This window comes from Zingiber officinale, chromosome 2A (assembly GCF_018446385.1).
Source record: "Zingiber officinale cultivar Zhangliang chromosome 2A, Zo_v1.1, whole genome shotgun sequence".
Classification (NCBI taxonomy): domain Eukaryota; kingdom Viridiplantae; phylum Streptophyta; class Magnoliopsida; order Zingiberales; family Zingiberaceae; genus Zingiber; species Zingiber officinale.
In genome coordinates, this window is record NC_055988.1 from 67,804,842 (window position 1) to 67,823,844 (window position 19,003).

Consider the following 19,003-nt stretch of genomic DNA (forward strand, 5'->3'; position numbering starts at 1 on the left):
ATTTGAAATTAAAATTCAAAATTAATTATTCAAAATTCAAATTTGAAATTTAAATTCGAAATTAATTATTCAAAATTTAAAATTCGAAATTAAAATTCAAAATTCAAAATTAATTATTCAAAATTCAAATTCGAAATTCAAAATTCAAATTCGAAATTAATTATTCAAAATTCAAATTCAAAATCAATTATTAAAATTCAATTTCAAAAATTCGAAATTAATTCAAAAACTCAAAAATCAAAATAGAAGGAGGGTCCAGAATAGCTGGCAACTCGAAAATCTATTTACCCGAATGGGTAACCGAACTTAATCTACCTGAAATGGGTAAACAAGAGTAGATTACCCGACAGGGTAAGTAAGGATAGATTAAAAGGGTCAGATTTAACTTGAAACACAGTACTGGTGAAGTTTTTGGATGATAGTACGTTGGGGAAGCTTGGGCATCGCATGTCTAGGAAGATATGGCTTCGACTTGGTGCATTTGGCCAAGTGGAACTAACCGAAGCTACCCTTAAATGGATCCTAACTAGTTAGACCAAGGTTCAGTATTAAGTTCAATGGGTAGGACTATTTGGAAAACCTCAAAGGCATGGTTACTTTAATGAGCTCCTTGTGACTCACCATAGCCCAGAAGTTTATCCAAAGAACGCTTACTTGTTGAACCCAAAGCTAAACCCGAATCTAACATAAAGTTAAACTAAACCCTAAAAATTGAACTATTTCATCTCACAAAATGATAGGATCCCCTGGTTGAAAACATACATTGTGTGAGATGACTAAGCAAATTAACATTTAAATATTTTTCCAAATTAATTAACTTAATTATTTTTCAAAATGAAGTAACTTAGAAATTTATTCTTAAAATTAAAACTCATTAAAAAAAAAAACCCGCCCAAAACAAGGGTCAAAAACCAGGGGCAGGCTCCCTTATAAATAGGGAGCAGGGGGTGCCCCCTACCCTTACACCTCCAAGTTTTCCTTAAGCTTTTCAGCTTCACTGCGAAAACTTTCAAAATTAAAATTTTCCGCGGTTGATACGGAGTCGCGACTCAACCGAGGTCGTCAGTTCTAAAATTTCTTATGATGGCTCCTCGGTAAAATTTCTATCCCTTCTTAAATTTTTTCCAAACTTATAATGCTTGTTTATTTCTTAGTATAATATTAATTTGAAATTTAGGAAGCGTTCTAAATCTGGTGCTGGGCCCTCTACACCTAGCATTGACCCTAGGTTTCCCACCGACGAACTTAGGCTTAAGTTTGAGTCAACGATTTACATGGCCATTAGAACCAAATGTATAGATAGAGCCTTCTTTCTACGCTCTTGTGTTTCAGCCTACGAGGCTATAAACCACTATAAGTTGCGGAACCTTGTTGAGTGTACCAGCTCGGTAAACATAAGTTTGTGTGCCGAATTTTTCAACAACCTAGTAAAAATAGACGACTTTACCTATACCACTAGGGCAGCTGGGATGGATATCACACTATCCCCCACTACCATTCGTGAGTTTCTAGGGTTACGAGAGTCACCCTGCACCTTTTTGTGCTATCCTCCCAGGGAGCTACCGTTTGGAGATCCCTACTCACATATTACCCTTGATACAATCTATTCGTATTTTTTTGAGGACCAGCGTGATCCCACTGTGACCCAGTTTAGGTCAGTTACCCTTAGAGTTCAGGACTACACCCTTTACAGGGTCCTAGTGTTTTCCATTCTACCGCTAACCACCCGCGACATTGCGGTGATGCGTCCATTCCACTCCTTTCTTCTTTATGCCCTGTGTCATAGGTTAGACATAGACATCAGCCTACACATCTTTTCCACTATTATCTACGCAGCTGGATACGTGACCAGCGGACGGGTACATATGCCCTACTGTCACATTCTGACAGCTTACATGTCCTCCTTGCACATTAATGTCACCAGAGGTGACACCCGCTACATGACCGAGTTTGACATTATAGGAGCCAGGAACTTCTCCCTAGATAATATCCATATAGACGATGAGGGTACCATGTCCTAGCGGAGGGGGCACAGCACCAGCAGGAGGAGGAGGCAGAGCAGGATGAGTTCATGTCGGCACTATTTCCTGAGGACGCCGCTCCTGCCCCACCACCAGCTCGAGCACCACGCCCAACTCCCCACACTCTAGCCGATCGAGTATCTGGACTAGAGAGGGCTATGTCGAGCCTCCAGCACGAGAGCTCCGAGTTTCATCGAGACATACGGCGAGAGGTCTCCGATCTACGACGAGAGGTACGACAGGAGGTCTCCGACTTACGACGAGACGTACGGTAGGAGATCTCTGACCTGCGCCGAGATCTACGAGACAATGATTGGGCTCGTCACACTGAGCTCCTGACACTACTCCGGTCGCTGGGTTCCGGACCACCACCCTCATCATCTCAGTAGCTCGATTGTAGCTCCATTATGACAGCATGTAGCAGCACCTTTATCTATGTTGATATTATGATAGCATGTAGCAGCACCTTTATCTATATTGACTATTACTTCAGACTTGATTGATTATGCCGTAATTTAATAGACCAAGGTGTTTCAAAAACTGTTTTAAAATCACATTTCTAACTTCTAGGTAAAATTTTTCAAAATCCTTACTTTACTAGACTTTCTAAATTTAGACTTAGCCTAGGCTTTTCCCTTAGAAATCATGTTCCCCCAGGACTCAGCCAGAGCATCTCACAAACACCTAGGTTTATCTTGATTGTGTTTGTAAAACATAGAACGGTGTGAGATGCATAGGGTAAAGCCTGGACTCAAGAATGCTTATTTCTGTGCATCAATATGAGTCTGGGCGTTAAATACTTTATTAACAATAATCAAATCAAGTCTTCCAGCCCTAGTCAAATCTAACTGGATCAATTGACTTGACTTGACTAACCAAGTGAACACTGTTGCTGTCTAGGCAATCAGCAAGTAGCTAAAGGTTAGACAGTTGGTGAAGGAAATAATAAGTTTAAGCATGCTTGTACTTAAGGGATCTGATACCTGATCAAAACAAATCTTAACTCATGCTTGGACCTTAGGGCTCTGATACCTTACTAAAACAAAATTTGTAAACTATTAAGCACTAAGGCTAACGCTTCTCCTTTGCCTTCGGTATCTTTGAAATTCATTTATCTTAAGCAACTTTTCAAAAAGTTTTTTCAAATATAAAACTTTCACGTCTCTTCTATTTAAAATTTTTTTTTGAATTCTGTTAGAAAATTCACTAAGTTAAAAAGAGCTGAATATATCACAACGAAAAATCTCCTCTAGCAAAATTAATGTTTTGTCTTGAAAAGTTAAGTCTTTTCAAAACTAGCTTATTTTTTATATATGGCAAAGGGGGAGAGTAGAGAAATTCAAAGAGAACAAAAATCCAAAGGGGAGGTCATATTAAGGGGGAGTTTCTAATGCCCATTTTTTTTCCCTTAAACTTATACCTTACTGCATATTATTATTTAACTTTGAATTTCGATTGCCATAATCAAAAAGGGGGAGATTGTTGGTGCGGGAAGCATTCGACGATCGAACCTGAGTTTGGATAATGGCAAAGGATTCAAAGTTAAGGTTTGTGGTGATCTAACATGTTGAATAAGTGTTTCAGGAAAGTCCTAGCTGCGGTTAGGTAAAGGGAAAATCCTAAGGGGTGGTAACCTTAGGTCTTAGGGGGCAGTAACCCTAGGTGAGGGAAAACCCTAAGGGGCGGCAACCTTAGGTCCTAGGGGGCGGTAACCCTAGGTGAAGGAAAACCTTAAGGGGCGGCAACCTTAGGTCCTAGGGGGTGGCAACCCTAGGTGGAGAAAAACCCTAGGAGGCGGTAACCCTAGGTCCTAGGGGGTGGTAACCCTAGGCGGAAAGTCCAGTCGGTCTGGAGGACCGGACTGGCATCAGGTAATCTCTCCTGAGGGGAGTAGGTGAGGACGCGTTCCTCGTAGAGGGAACAGCAGGCGTCGGGTCGACCTAGGGTTTTCGGTTGGGAATCCGAAGTCAGACTCGGACAGTCTGAAGACTGTCAGTTCTTCTTTACTATGTTTTATCAGATTCTAACACTATCTTGCAGGGTATTTGCTCGGACTAACCTTGTTTTGCAGGAGAGGAACCTGCTGGAAAAAGGTGGTCCAGGCGCCCGGGATGGATTCGGGCGCCCGGGACCAAGTTTTATCCCTGCCGCGACTTCGCCATGTGGAGCATCCTGGTTGGTTGGCCACGTCACACTCCAGGCGCCCGGAAGGGATCCAGGCGCCCGAAATGTCATATAAAAAGAGGGTCGAGGGAGCAGCTAAAGGACAACAAAATTCTAAGCTTTCTTCTATGAAGTGCTGCCAACGAGACGACCTTGAAGTGCTACTACTCGACGTCGACGACCCAAAGCTCAGACTCTTCGATCTTTTGTTATTGGTATCAGTTTACTTATTGCATTAATTGTAATTCAAATTGTAATCTTTCCGATATTATAGTTGTTGTCCACCGAAAGCGGTCAAGGACCGCGGGCCTTCAAGTAGGAGTCGCCATAGGCTCCGAACGAAGTAAAACATCTGCGTCATTCTGTGCTTGCTTTACTTTTTTCGCTGCGTTACTTAATTTTACGATTCCGATATTTTGAAAAACGATATAGCTACGAGCACTATTCACCCCACCCCTCTAGCGCTTTCGATCCATCAAAACCATCACCACCATCATCGTTATCATCGTAGGCATCATCATCATCGTCATTGGGAGGATTCAGACTTTGAGCGGAGCTCAACTGAAGGTGTTGTATGATTAATTCTTGTTGTCGGCGCATATCTCTAATATCTTTCTCCAAATTAGCCCGTTCTAGGTCTCTTTGCACCCTTTCTTGGTCTGTTTGCACCCTTTCTTGGTCTCTTTGCGATATTATTTCCTTCAGATTGCTAACGTCATCAGTCAAGGTATTTATTTGGGTCGTAAGTGCTGATGTGGAGGAAGATGTTCCAACTAATCTTTGTGTTCTGCTCAAGGAACACTTCCCCAATATCCTTCCCCCTTTTGGTCCTCCACCGGCCTCTAACCATAAACTCAAATTATTGTCAACAGACTCCTCAGACCCCTGACTATCGATACCAGCTTGTGAGCATGTTTGGGCTAGCTCGAGTTGATCATATTTTTCCTGTTTTGTAAAACACATACGATATTGATTAGATATAATAGAAACACATATAATATTAAGACAGTAATGGTACGTAACTAATTAAATTTAAACCATATATTAAGATAAAATAAATATTAATTCCAACCTTGACTACTTTTGCTCTCGCCCCACTCCATGTGTTATCTTTTTTTTTTAAAAGTGCGGGTGAAAGTATCAATAAAAGAAGGCTCCTTCCCTATCTCCTTGGTCTAAAAAATATTATTTCAAATAATGAAATAATTTGATATATATTAAAAATTTGTGAAAGAGTGAAAAAATTACCATTCTCCGTCTATACTCATCTATGTTAATGGAGCCTCCATAAACTCCCAATTTGACCTAATTTGGTGTTAAAAATTTGAATTACTGAAAATATTAATTAAAAATTATGGATGATGACATATTTACGATCAGGTCAATGATACAAATGCATAGAAACTTGTTTCATGAAATTCCGATGTCTCTAGGTCAAGATATAAGCCTTCGGTGTTTGATTGTCTTTTTAAAAAAAAAAAATCATTTTTGGGACGAATCCTGGATTCGTCCCAGAATTTGGGACGAATCCTCGATTCGTTCCAAAATTTGCGACGAATCCAGGATTTGTCCCTAAATTTGGGACGAATTCTGGATTCGTTCTAGATTTCGGGACGAATTTAGCAACGAATTTTTTTTCTGTTGTAAACTTGAAACGAAATTTTTTTGTTGCAAAATTTGTTGGTTATTTGGGTCGAAATATATTTTCGTTGATAAAGTTGCCCCAATTTTGGGATGAATTTATTTCGTTCCACACTTTTGTCCCAAAATTTGTGTTTTTTTGTAGTGTCTTTAAAACTCTACCTCCAAAAGCTCTAGGGAATTATTTTTGGTAGCTGGCCCTAAGAAGCTCCACCCTCATCATTCTCCACCGGCATGTTCCCTACTTGTTAATGCTCTAGTTAATTCCCATAGTTTATGAATTTCCGGTAATATAGTTCGATGTTCTTGGCTGTCTTTGGGAGCATGATCCAATAGTTTGTCTAAGAAAAATTTAAGAGTGGTCCATCATGTTCTTGCTCTGTAATTCCGTGCATGTTTTATACTATGTTCTGTTTTAATTAGATTGGAGGATTATATGAGAGTTCTCGTTATTATCCCTCGGCGTTATGTTTTAAATGCATCATCGTGTCAGATATAGAGTAGTACTGTGGGTTTCCAATTAGGCATTGAACTTTTATATGGTGGATTCTTTTAAATGGGGTGCTTAGTTCAAATTGTTTCTTGTCCGATTGCATGCCATAGAATAGAGTTACCAATACAATGGTAGTGGATCTTCCATTTGCATTAGTAAACATGTCAAAGGTATTAACAACAACGATCGAACGTGGGGCAAGCTACTAGGTTTTATTTTCAATTTGCGTTGTACATATCTGGTTTCAATTTTCGTGATGTTGGAAACTAACCTTAGTTTCGGCAAGGTTGAGGTAAAGTAAGTATAGGGCTGAACGACCACATTACTACCAAAATATTTTCCGCTTTGATCGACAAATTGATTTTGGATTAGGATGGAATAGGTCTGTTAGTGATTAATTCTACAGTGATAAGTTAAAATAAAAATCCTCCACCGTGATTAATTGTAGAATGAGATATTTAACTAAATAAATTTCTTTATCCAGAATTAGTTTTAGGGTATGGACACTAAAAAAAAATACAGCTTTACCGACGGCCTTACCGACGGAACACAATTTCCGTCGGTAATATTGGAAATCACCGACGGAATTAAAAATTCCGTCGGTATTATTTCCATTTCCGACGGAATCTTTAATTCCGTCGGTAATTCTCGACGGAATCTTTGATTCCGTCGGAAATGTGTTTTTTTTAAAAATAAAAAATAAAAAATTTGATCCACCAACGGAAAAGAGTTTCTCCGGTAGACTTTCACATCTTCAGGTATAATTTAGTTTATTGTATTTTATATTATTTAGCATGGTTTAATTTAGATATATGTTATATTTGTATATTAATCTGTAACATAATATCGTTCTTTTGTTTGTTTTGTGTGTGTAGGTTAATCTAAGCTAATTTCTAATTCTTAATTTATTAGTTTTAGGTGAAAATGTCTATGAACAAAGTTTGGATGTATAATCGATTAGAAAATGAATTTATTAGAGATGATTTTATTGCTGAAGTTGAAGAATTTGTCAACTTTGCTAAAAGTCATCCAAAATGTATGAATGGTGCAGAATTAAAGTGTCCGTGCAATCATAAAAAATGTCAAAATAGAGATTAACCTATAATTCTGATGTTTACGTCAAAGGATCTATGGACAACAATAACACTCAGTATGATTACTATGGTAGACTTGAGGAAATCATAGAAGTTGAATATCCTGTATTAACTATTAAGAAGTGTGTGCTATTAAAATGTTCATGGTATAATCCTACCCTAAGAATAGGTACCAGAATACATCCAAAGTATAGTTTAGTTAAGGTTAATGCAAACAAAAGGTTCAACAAGTTTGAACCTTTTATTTTCGAGGTACAAGCAGGACAGGTTTTCTATCTTGAATACCCTACTAAGAGAAGAAGACCCAGTGAATGGTTGTCTGTTTGTCGAATGAAGCCTCGCTCGATTATAGAAATGTCGAATACCACTCAGGCTACTGATGCATTTCAGAATGACGAAGTGGAGAGACATTCAATTGATACACAATTTGAATCAACATCGCAATTACTTGTTGATGTTAATGTTACTTATGAGGAGATAGATGATGGAGAGATGTCCAACAGTGAAGATGAATTTGTACTACCAGAGTCTAGCGATGAAGAATTCGAAACTATTAATGTTGATTAAATAGTTGCTAATTTGATGTCTGAATTGTTATTTTCTATATAATTTTGTAATGTATTGCTAATGTTAATGTTATGCATGTGTGTAGATATATTCTTGTATTGTGATGTTAATGTTAACGTTATGCATGTTGTAGATATATTATGTAGATATATTATTACTAGTACATGCATGCTATGTTATTGTGCAGATATATTATTATGGCTGAGCAGCAGATAGTAGCACCCCGTGGCTACAAGGTTATTAGAGTTGTCGGAGATACGTTTGTATTTTTGTTATTAGTAATACAATTTCATTGATTTTTTCAATACTTTTCATATTTATTTTTTTACCTTACAGATTTGTCCCTGATGGCCACCGGGTAGCCTCTTATATGACTAGAAAGTTTAAAGAGCGAGTATGTGCTTCTGGTACTACATGGAGGCATGTAGATCAGGAGATGAAGATATTTTATTACAATGAATTCGTAGTAAGTTAAATTAATATATTTGGTATTCAATAATATATTTAGCCTTTTATATACTAAAATCTATACTTATAATTGCAGAAAAGATATACATGGGAAGATGATCATGAAGAACAGTTTAAAGCTACATGGAATAGTTATTATGCTAAACTTTACAGAGATCTCATGTATTATATCAGGAAAAAGGGCACTAGGCCAGTGTATGTTTCAGAGACGACATGGAGTGCATGGACGACCACTTGGGCTGTAGAAAGATGGCGAGAAAATACTTAAAAGGCTATGGATTTGGTGGGTCGAGCACCGGAATCACTCGGCATACATCAGGATCGAAATCTATTGTTGAGCATGCTATGGATTTGGTAATTTAATTTTAAACTATAATTTCTAACAATTTTTTATTTAATTATCACATTAGTATGTATAATTATGTCCCAAATTATTTGTGTATGTAGGAATATGATCTTGCTCAGCAGCCCACATGCATGGAGGTATTTCTGAAGACCCATAAGAAGAAAGATGGGTCATTTGTCGATTCTCGATCTCGGGCCCTACATGTAAGATTATTAATTTTATTACAATTATTCACGCAATTCTATTTTGATTAACTTTAATAATTGATATCAAATTAAATATTGATCAATATTATAATTTTGAACATAGAAACAAATGACAGAAAGAGTGGCTCAGGCCTCTCAGCCACCATCAGAGGGGGAGGAGTCACAGTCTCTATCCACCGACGCGCTAAATGAGATATATTATGATGTTGTCAGTGGAAGGACAAAAAACTCCACCCTCTACGGCCTTGGCTCTCATGCCAAAGTGACATTTGATCGGTTGAGGACTCCGAGGGGCCATGCTAGTTCCTCTTCTTCTAGTGAGATGCAGACATTAAGACGCGAAAATGAAGAACTACGCACTCAACTAAAGTCAATGGATGAGAGGATGACTTCTATGGATCAGTGGAGGGCCGAGCAGGATACTCTCTTTGCCAATATGCGACAGATCGTGACAAATTTCACTCGTACCCAGACGCCACATGGTCCTGAGTCACAGGAGACTCAAGACCCATCAGACCGTGGTGATTAGCATGTTTCGAGATTTGTTCAACTACTATTTAAATCTTTATTTATCATACAAGTTACATGTAAAATATATTTGATTGTTTTATTCTACTCTGCTCATTTCTAAATATTACATTATTTTATGTTTTAGACATCAAGGTATACATATTCAACATGATTATCATCATCATCTTCTTTCTATCTAGGTATTTATTTTTTAAATGTAATATTCATTATACATATATGTAATAGTTTGAATTATACATAGTGATTAATTCTAAAGTGATAAGTTAAAATAAAAGTCATCCACTGTCATTAATTGTCTTTAGAATGAGATATTTTACTAAAAAATTTCTTTATCCAGAATTAGTTTTATGGTATGGAGTTAGTCTTGTCTAATTAAATATTATACTTAGAATGGGTCCTTTTCCATAATCGTTTACAAGAGACCTTTTAAAATGCTTGCATATAAATGGGTTGCAAAGTCACTTGTCATAAATCAAGCAACTAATAAATAATTAATTCGTTAAGGAATTAAAAGTCTTGGGTAGTTTTTCTTGCTAGCCACAAAAGTTATCCATTTTTTCATGTTTAGTAAACCGTGGACAGATTTAAAGTATATGAAATGTGACCGATTTTTGATGCTCTAATCAATTGCCTGTTTATATTTATGCAGGCTCATGTTATGTTCGAACAAATCTATGCTTAAACTGATGTTATAAATTTTCATGCTCATGTTAAGATTTACGATCATGTTCATATTTAAGTAGTGTCCAAGTTTATGGTAAGTGCATGATTAAACTTATGTCCATATTTATGTAATTATGCGATTGAGTATGATCAGTGTCCTTAACCCGGGAGCTCATCAAATCTACGTGGTTGAGTGTGACTGGTGTCCTTAGCCCGGGAGCTCGTCAATTTTACGTAATTGAGTGTGACCGGTGTCCTTAGCCCGGGAGCTCACCAAATCTACGTGATCGAGTATGATCGGTTCATTAGCCTGGGAGCTCACCAAATCTATGTGGTCGAGTGTGACCGGTGCCCATAGCCCGGGAGCTCGCCAATTTTATGTGGTCGAGTGTGATCGGTGTCCTTAGCCCGGGAGCTCACCAAATCTACGTGGTCGAGTGTGACCGGTGTCCTTAGCCCGGGAGCTCACCAAACTATGTAGTTGAGTGTGATCGGTGACCTTCACTAACTCTATGTGATTATGACTTTTTCCATGTTTAGTTTAATTACATACTTATGCTTATGCTTCTGTTCATTCCTAGTATGTACGTTTATGTCAACTAGTATGTTTATTCCTATGTTTATATACATGCTCCTGACTATAATCCATGCTTAGTTTATTTACATGCTTATATGTTTTTGTTCCTCTATAGTATGAACGTTTATGCCATGTAAGTATGTTCATGTCTATATTTTTATGCATGCTCATGATATTGTCTATTTCATAATAGTTATTTACTTGCTTATGTGCATGCGCATGTCTGTATGTCTATGTCAACGCCTGTGTTTATGCCTCTAACATGTCAGTAAGTAAGTCCTAAGTGGCCTAGCTTAGGTACCCCGTAGTACACTAGATTATGGATGCTACCTATTGCATAACACGGTTTGGAATATGCTGAGTCTCTTAACTCACAGATTATAATTTTTTCCAGGAAATGAGATGAATGAGGTAGGAGGCAATGACCAGTGAGCCAGCTTGGGACCATGGCAGTACAACCTCAAGACCTACTTTAGTTTACCTTACCGCATAATCTAGTAGATATTTGTTGCAAATAAATTCAGGAACTTATGTTTAGAATTCAGTATTTTCTTGATGATGGTGTTGATTTAAGTTTATGGATATATATATATATATCTAAAAAAAAAAAATTTGGAGCGTTATAAACAGTGTCCTAATAATCTAGGTTGATAATGTCCCCAAGAAGAGCTCATAAGGATTGTCATGTAAACCCTGCAGGTGGACTTAATTCCAACATGACGATAAGGTTGAGTGGTACTATTCTTGGAGCTAGAAGTTAATTAAGTTGTTAGTAACTCATTTAATTAGTGGGCATTCGATATTTTAAACACAAGGAGATTAACACACTCATGATAAGTAGGAGCTCATATAGTAATATGGGATTGGTGCGGTAGTTCAATAATAACTCTTTAGTGGAATGAGATATTATTGATGAACTCGAATTGGGTGTTCGGGGCGAACACAGGAAGCTCAAGTTCATCGGGAGACCAAAACCAATTCCTCCTCTCGGTCCCTGTCATAGCTTCTTATTTATAAAGTCTTATACCCATCTATACCCACCTTCTTACCCATCCTTAGGTGGCAAGCCTAGCCAACCTTGGAGCCCAAGCAAGGGCCGACCAAGATAAGCCTTGGATGGACCAAGTGGTGGCCGACCCTAGCTTGGAGCCCAAGCTTAGGTGGCCAGCCACATAAAAAAAAAAAGGTTTATTTTAAAATCTTTCCTTATGTGGAAGCCATGGTTTTAAAAGAGAGTTTAAAATTTAAATCTTTCCTTTTATAGCTTTCTACAAAAGATTAAGAGAAATGTTTGATATCTTTCCTTAGGTATAGTTAAAAGGAAGATTTTAATTTTTGATAAAATATTTTTTTTTTGTAACCATCCTCATGGTTTTAAAAGAGATTTTTAAAATTTAAATCTTTCCTTTTATAGCTTTTTACAAAAGATTAAGAGAAAGATTTGATATCTTTCCTTATTTGTAGTAAAAAGGAAGATTTTAATTTTGGAGAAAACTTTCTTTTTTGTAATCATCTACATGTTTTAATAGAGAGATTTTAATTTATAGAAGTTATCTTTTATAACCAACCATGAAGGGAATTGTTAAAAGAGAAATTTTTATTTTAAAAATTTTCGGAAACAAATTAGGAAGTTTTCATTTTGTGTTTAAAACTTTCCTTAGTTGGAGGAGATGGTGGTGGCCGGCCATTAAGGGTTTATAAGGAAATTTTTAATTAAATTTTCCTTCTTAAACATTGGCAAGGAATATAAGGAAGTTTTATTTATAAAACTTTCCTTATTTGCCAAGACGAAGGAATATAAAAGAGAGGGTAGACCTCACTACAACATATCATCTAGTATTCCTCTCTTCTCATCCTTGTGGTGGTCGGCCCTCTCTTTCTCTTCCTCTCCTATTCTTCTTCCTTGCGTGGCCGGCGACATCTTCATCTCAACGAGCTTGGTGGTGGCCGGATCTTGTTAAAGGAAGAAGGAGAGATAGGAGGCTTTGTTTCTTAGCATCCCTTGGAGCTTAGTTGGTGGCCGAAAGTTCTTCATCTCTTGAAGATTGGTGGTGGCCGAAACTTGCTTGGAGAAGAAGGAAGCTTGGGTGGATTCTTGTCTCGGTAGATCGTTACCCACACGACGTCCAAGATAAGAAGGGAAATACGATAGAAGATCGTGAGGTCTATAAGCTACAAAAGGTATAATTAGTTATTAGTTTCCGCATCATAACTAGTTCATCTTTTTGTTTAGATCTTGAAATACCAAACACAAGAGGCTAACATTTCTAGGTTTCGGATTTATTATTCGAATTTATGTTTCTTTTGTTTTTTTTGATCTTGTGATTCAATTGTTCTTATTGGTTAAACTTAGGGTTACTATAAGGAGATTAAATATTGAATTTCGTTGAAAGGCTTTGTCTAAGAAGTAGATGATCTCATACCCAAGAAGGCCTAGTGCCTCGCCATGTTTAACCTGGAAGCCGATCTCTGAAATAAATATTTAATCAAATTTATAACATAGGTGGATTTAGATTAATAATGTCAAACATCGTTTGCAATCCAAGTCTAAACCTCTAAGAACAGATAAGTTGAATTTGGAATCAATAATGTTTAGTTCTGTTTGCGATTCCAAATTTAATTTCTAAAGAACACAATAGGTTGTTAGGAAAGGTTCAGGACTTGTACAAAATTTTGTACAGGGGAACCGGTACGATATTCCGAGTAACAACCAACACATGTAGATCCACACGGCTATGTCATCTGTTGGTTGATCCTAGGAATATCGTACTGGTTCCACTGTACAAAAATTTTGTACAAGTGTCAAACCTTTCCTAACAACCTATTATGTTCTTTAGAAATTAAATTCGGAATCACAAACGGAACTTAACATTATTGATTCCAAATTTAACTTATCTGTTCTTAGTGGTTTACACTTGGATCGCAAACAATGTTTAACAATATTGATCCAAATCCACCAATGTTATAAATTCAATTAAATATTAATTTCAGAAAGCGGCTTTTAGGTTAAACATGGCGAGGCACTAGGCCTTCTTGGGTATGGGAGCATCCACCACTTCCTAGACAAAGCATTTCAATGAAATCTAATATTTAATTTCCTTATATAACCCTAGGTTTAACCAAAAAGAACAATCGAATCACAAATTTGAAAAACAAAAAAAAAACACAAACTCGAATCACAAATTCGAAACCTAGAATTATATGCCTCTTGTGTTTGGAATTCATACAAAGAAAAACTAGTATGATGCGGAAAACAATTACTAGTTATACATTTCTTTGTAAACAACAACCTCTTGATCTTCTACCGTATTCCTCTTCTTATCTTGGATGTAGTGTGGACGACGATCTACCAAGATGAGAACCGCCCAAGCCCTTCTTCTTCCTTCTTCCAAGATTCGGCCAAGCAACCTTCTCCAAGAGATTATAAGTCTCGGCCACCAACCAAGCTTCAAGGAAAACTAGGAAACAAAACCTCCTTTCTCTTCTTCTTCTCCAAGCTAGATCCGGCCACCAAAACAAGCTCCAAGAGGTTGATGAGGTTTGGCCACCAAGGAGGAAGAAAGGGAGGAGATGAGGAGATGATATGGCCGACTACACCAAGGAAGAAAAGAGAGAGGCAAATAAAAGAGAGTTGTTATGAGGTGAGGCACCTCTACCGCCTCTTTTATATTCCTTGGTCTTGACAAATAAGGAAATTTAATTATAATTAAAAATCTCTTATATTCCTTACCTTAGGTTAATAAGGAGAATTTCATTAAACTTTCCTTTTAACCCTTATCATGACCGGCCACATCACAAGCTCCAAATATGGCAAGTTTTAAACACAAAATTAAAACTTCCTTATTTGTTTCTGGGAATAAAAATTTCTCTAATAATTTTTCCCTTCATGGTAGGTTATAAAAGGAAATTTTATAAATTAAAATCTCTCTATTAAAACATATGGATGATTTTCAAAAAGGAAAGTTATCTTTAAAATTAAAATCTTCCTCTCAATCTACAAATAAGAAAAGATGTCAAATTTTTTCTTAATCTTTTGTAGAACTATAATAGGAATGATTTAATTTTAAAACTCTCTTTTAAATCATGAACATGGTTTCTTAAAAGGAAAGTTTTATCAAAAATTAAAATCTTCCTTTTAACTACAAATAAGGAAAGATATCAAACCTTTCTCTTAATCTTTTGTAGAAAGATATAAAAGGAAAGATTTAAATTTAAACTCTATTTTAAAACCATGGCTTCCACATAAGGAAAGATTTTAAATAAAATCCCTTTTATTTTATATGTGGCCAGCCACACCTAGCTTGGGCTCTAAGCTAGGGTCGGCCACTAATCTTGGCTCAATCCCTTGGTTTTGGCTGATCCAAGCTTGGGCTCCAAGCTTGCTTTGGCCGACCACCTAAGGGTGTTGGGTTTTTCGGGCCACGAAAACCGCTTTTCGCGTCGCGGAAACCCCGAATCACCCAAAGCCGTAGATCCGTGCAAGGAAAAAATTTCGAAAACACAAATACGAGTTTTATACTACGATCTACAGTAGATCTACAAAGGAAAAACCATTTTACCTTCGATGCGTGCCCTTGCAAAATCCCGCTCGTCCAAGGTACTTGTCGGATCTCCAAAGTATCAAGGTAGATACTTCTCTAGTGATATCCACACGAACAAGGAGTGTCTCTCACACTCAAAGGATGGAGAAGAGAGCCCCAAGTGTGCTAGCACTTTCTAGAGCTCTCGGATAGGATTTAAATGGAGGGAAAAAGAAAGAAGAAAGGAAACTCTTACACTCAAGAAGTAGTCTCCTCTTTTGTGACCTTCACCCTTTCTTTCTTCTCTTGGAATACAACTCAACCACCTTCTCTCCCTTCATGGAACCCACGACCAAAAGAGAGGAGAAAGCAAGAGAGAGCTAAGGAGGAAGAAGATGGAATGAATGAGAATGAATTGCATTCACTCTCCTTCATGTGTGTGTAACCCCCTTCCCATTTAATGTGGCCATTAAAGAGGGGATTTGTAACCTCCATGAGGTGTCACACACATGTGCAACCATGATGATGTGGAGCATCATCAATGGTCCACCTTATGCCAACTCACAAATGAGGTGGAAAATGGTCAATTCAAAATTGACCTTTGATCTTCCTTCTCAAATCAAGTCAAACTTGACCAAATCTCTCTCATGGTTGATCTAATCTAACCATTTGATTCAAGCCAACTTAATATAATGAATCTAATTCATTTAATTAAATTGATTCAATGAGTCATAATCCAAATTAGACTCATTGAACACATGAATCAACTTGAGTGTAACTCAATTAGCCCAATTTGGATTACTCTTAATCCAATTTGGTTCATCACATGAACCTAATCCAATTGGTTCATCAAATGAACCTAATCTCCATCCACTTGTTCTTTGTGTGTGACCCAATAGGTTCTTGTAGCGTTGGCAATGTTTCTAAACTCCTTTAGAAACATAAGCAATGAGCGGCATCTAGCAATACATCATTGCTACCCAAGTTACAAGAATGTTGAGATCCAACATCACCTTGTGACTACTAATTGTGACTCCTCACAATATGTGACAAGTGTCCTTCTATCCTAGACATCTATATTGATTAATGTGAGGCATAGACCGTGTCATCCTCTAATCAATCTAAATCTTGAACTCCAAGTAGACTCACTCGATCAAATGAGCTCAACATCTAATGTTGACTCATTTGGGCATGGCCATGAACTTCGTGGTCTCACTCTATCAAGAATAGCGATGTCGCTCCCGTCATATGGGAGGGATAGATCCCATCTACATCACTCACATCCCTCTGCATAATTCGTTACATACCCAGTAATCGCCTTTATAGTCCACCCAGTTACGGGTGACGTTTGACGAAACTAAAGTACATAACTCCTTATGTAGGGATCCATGGTGACTTCAGGTCTAAGGACTAATAGTCATACTAATAGCCACATGAGAAAGTATATGACACTCATATAATGATCCATGATACTTTCTCATGGCGGGTCATTAAGTATACATTCTCCAATGTATACCCATGTGTCAGCATGATATCTCTATATCCATGACTTGTGAGATCAAGTCATCGAGCTGACCTACATGCTAGTCTTATTGCATTAACATTGTCCCTGAATGTTAATACTCAACTAGAATTGATTTAGAGTAGTGTTCCCTATATCATCTCATTATCGATTCAACTAATCGATTGATATTGGTATGAACCTTCTACTCAAGGACGCTATTATACTTAGTCTATTTGGCACTAATACAAATAAGTATAATAACCAAACAAATGCCTTTATTAATATACAAGAATATGATACAATGAGTCCATACAATCATCAAATGATTGGCTCTAGGGCTCTAACTAACAATCTCCCACTAGCACTAGTGCCAATCAGTATAGGCTCTAAGGCCTAAAGACCTAGTGTGACCATCATGCTTCCTCTGTGCCAAAGCCTTGGTCAAGGGATCTGCGATGTTAGCCTCTGTAGGTACTCTGCAAATCTTCACATCTCCTCTATCGATAATCTCTCGAATGAGATGGAAGCGCCGTAGTATGTGCTTGGTCCGCTGGTGTGAGCGAGGTTCCTTCGCTTGTGCTATAGCTCCATTGTTGTCACAATAGAGCTCAACTGGGTCAGCCATGCTAGGAACCACCCCAAGTTCAGTGATGAACTTGCGGATCCAAACTGCCTCCTTTACTGCCTCTGATGCAGCAATATACTCGGCCTCTGTTGTAGAATCAGCTACTGTGTCCTACTTCGAACTCTTCCAGCTCACAGCACCACCATTTAAGCAAAACACGAACCCTGACTGCGATCGGTAATCATCCTGATCGGTCTGGAAGCTAGCATCACTGTAACCCTTTACAGTTAGCTCATCATTGCCTCCATATATCAAAAATATTCTTTAGTCCTTCTTAAGTACTTAAGAATATTCTTGACCGCTATCCAGTGACTTTCACCTGGATCTGACTGGTATCTTCTCGTCATGCTCAAAGCATACGAGACATCAGGTCGAGTACATAGCATGGCATACATGATCGATCCTATGGCTGAGGCATAAGGGATCTGATCCATGCGATCTCTCTCCTCTCTAGAAGAGGGACCTTGAGTCTTCGAAAGACTCACGCCATGTGACATCGGCAGAAATCCCTTCTTGGAATTCTGCATGGCAAACCGAAGGAGTACCTTGTCAATGTATGTACTCTGACTTAGGCCAAGCAATCTCTTAGATCTATCTCTATAGATCTGTATCCCTAGAATGCGGGATGCCTCACCTAAGTCCTTCATTGAGAAGCAACTCCCTAGCCAGGTCTTGATAGACTGAAGCATAGGGATGTCCTTCCCAATGAGCAGTATGTCATCCACATACAATATGAGGAAGACAACTATGTCCCCTACAACCTTCTTGTAGACACAAGGTTCATCTTCGTTCTTGATGAAACCAAACTGTTTGATCGCATCATCGAATCGAAGATTCCAGCTCCGAGAAGCTTGCTTTAATCCATAAATGGACCTATGCAGCTTGCATACTCTGCTAGTATGCTTTGGATCTACAAAACCCTCAGGTTGTGTCATTTACACATCCTCGAGTAGGTTTCCATTCAGAAACGCGGTTTTGACGTCCATCTGCCAGATCTCGTAATTGTGGTAAGCTGCAATAGCAAGCATGATCCGAATGGACTTAAACATCGCTACTGGAGAAAAGGTTTCATCATAGTCAATACCATGAATCTGCTTGAAACCTTTAGCTACCAAGCGACCCTTATAGATAAGTCCATCCATGTCAGTCTTTCTCTTAAAGACCCACTTGCACCCAATGGGTTTTACCCCTTCAGGTGGATCAACCAAAGTCCATACTTGGTTGGTGTACATGGATTCCATCTCGGATCTCATGGCCTCTAGCCATTTCTCGGAATCTGGTCTCATCACAGCTTCCTGATAGGTGGTAGGCTCATCCTCTATGAGCACAACGTCATCATGGTCAGACAAGAGAAATGAGTATCTCTCAGGCTGACGACGTACCCTATCAGACCTGCGAAGAGGTATGTCTACTTGAACCGGTTGTTGTTCCTCAACTCCTTGTGGAACAACATCATCCACAACACTTTGTGGTTCCGGTTCAATTTCCATCGAGGCATTAGTGCTATTGTTCGCATCTTGAACTTCTTCAAGATTGAACGCGCTCCCACTAGTCTTTCTAGAAACAAAATCCCTTTCTAGAAAG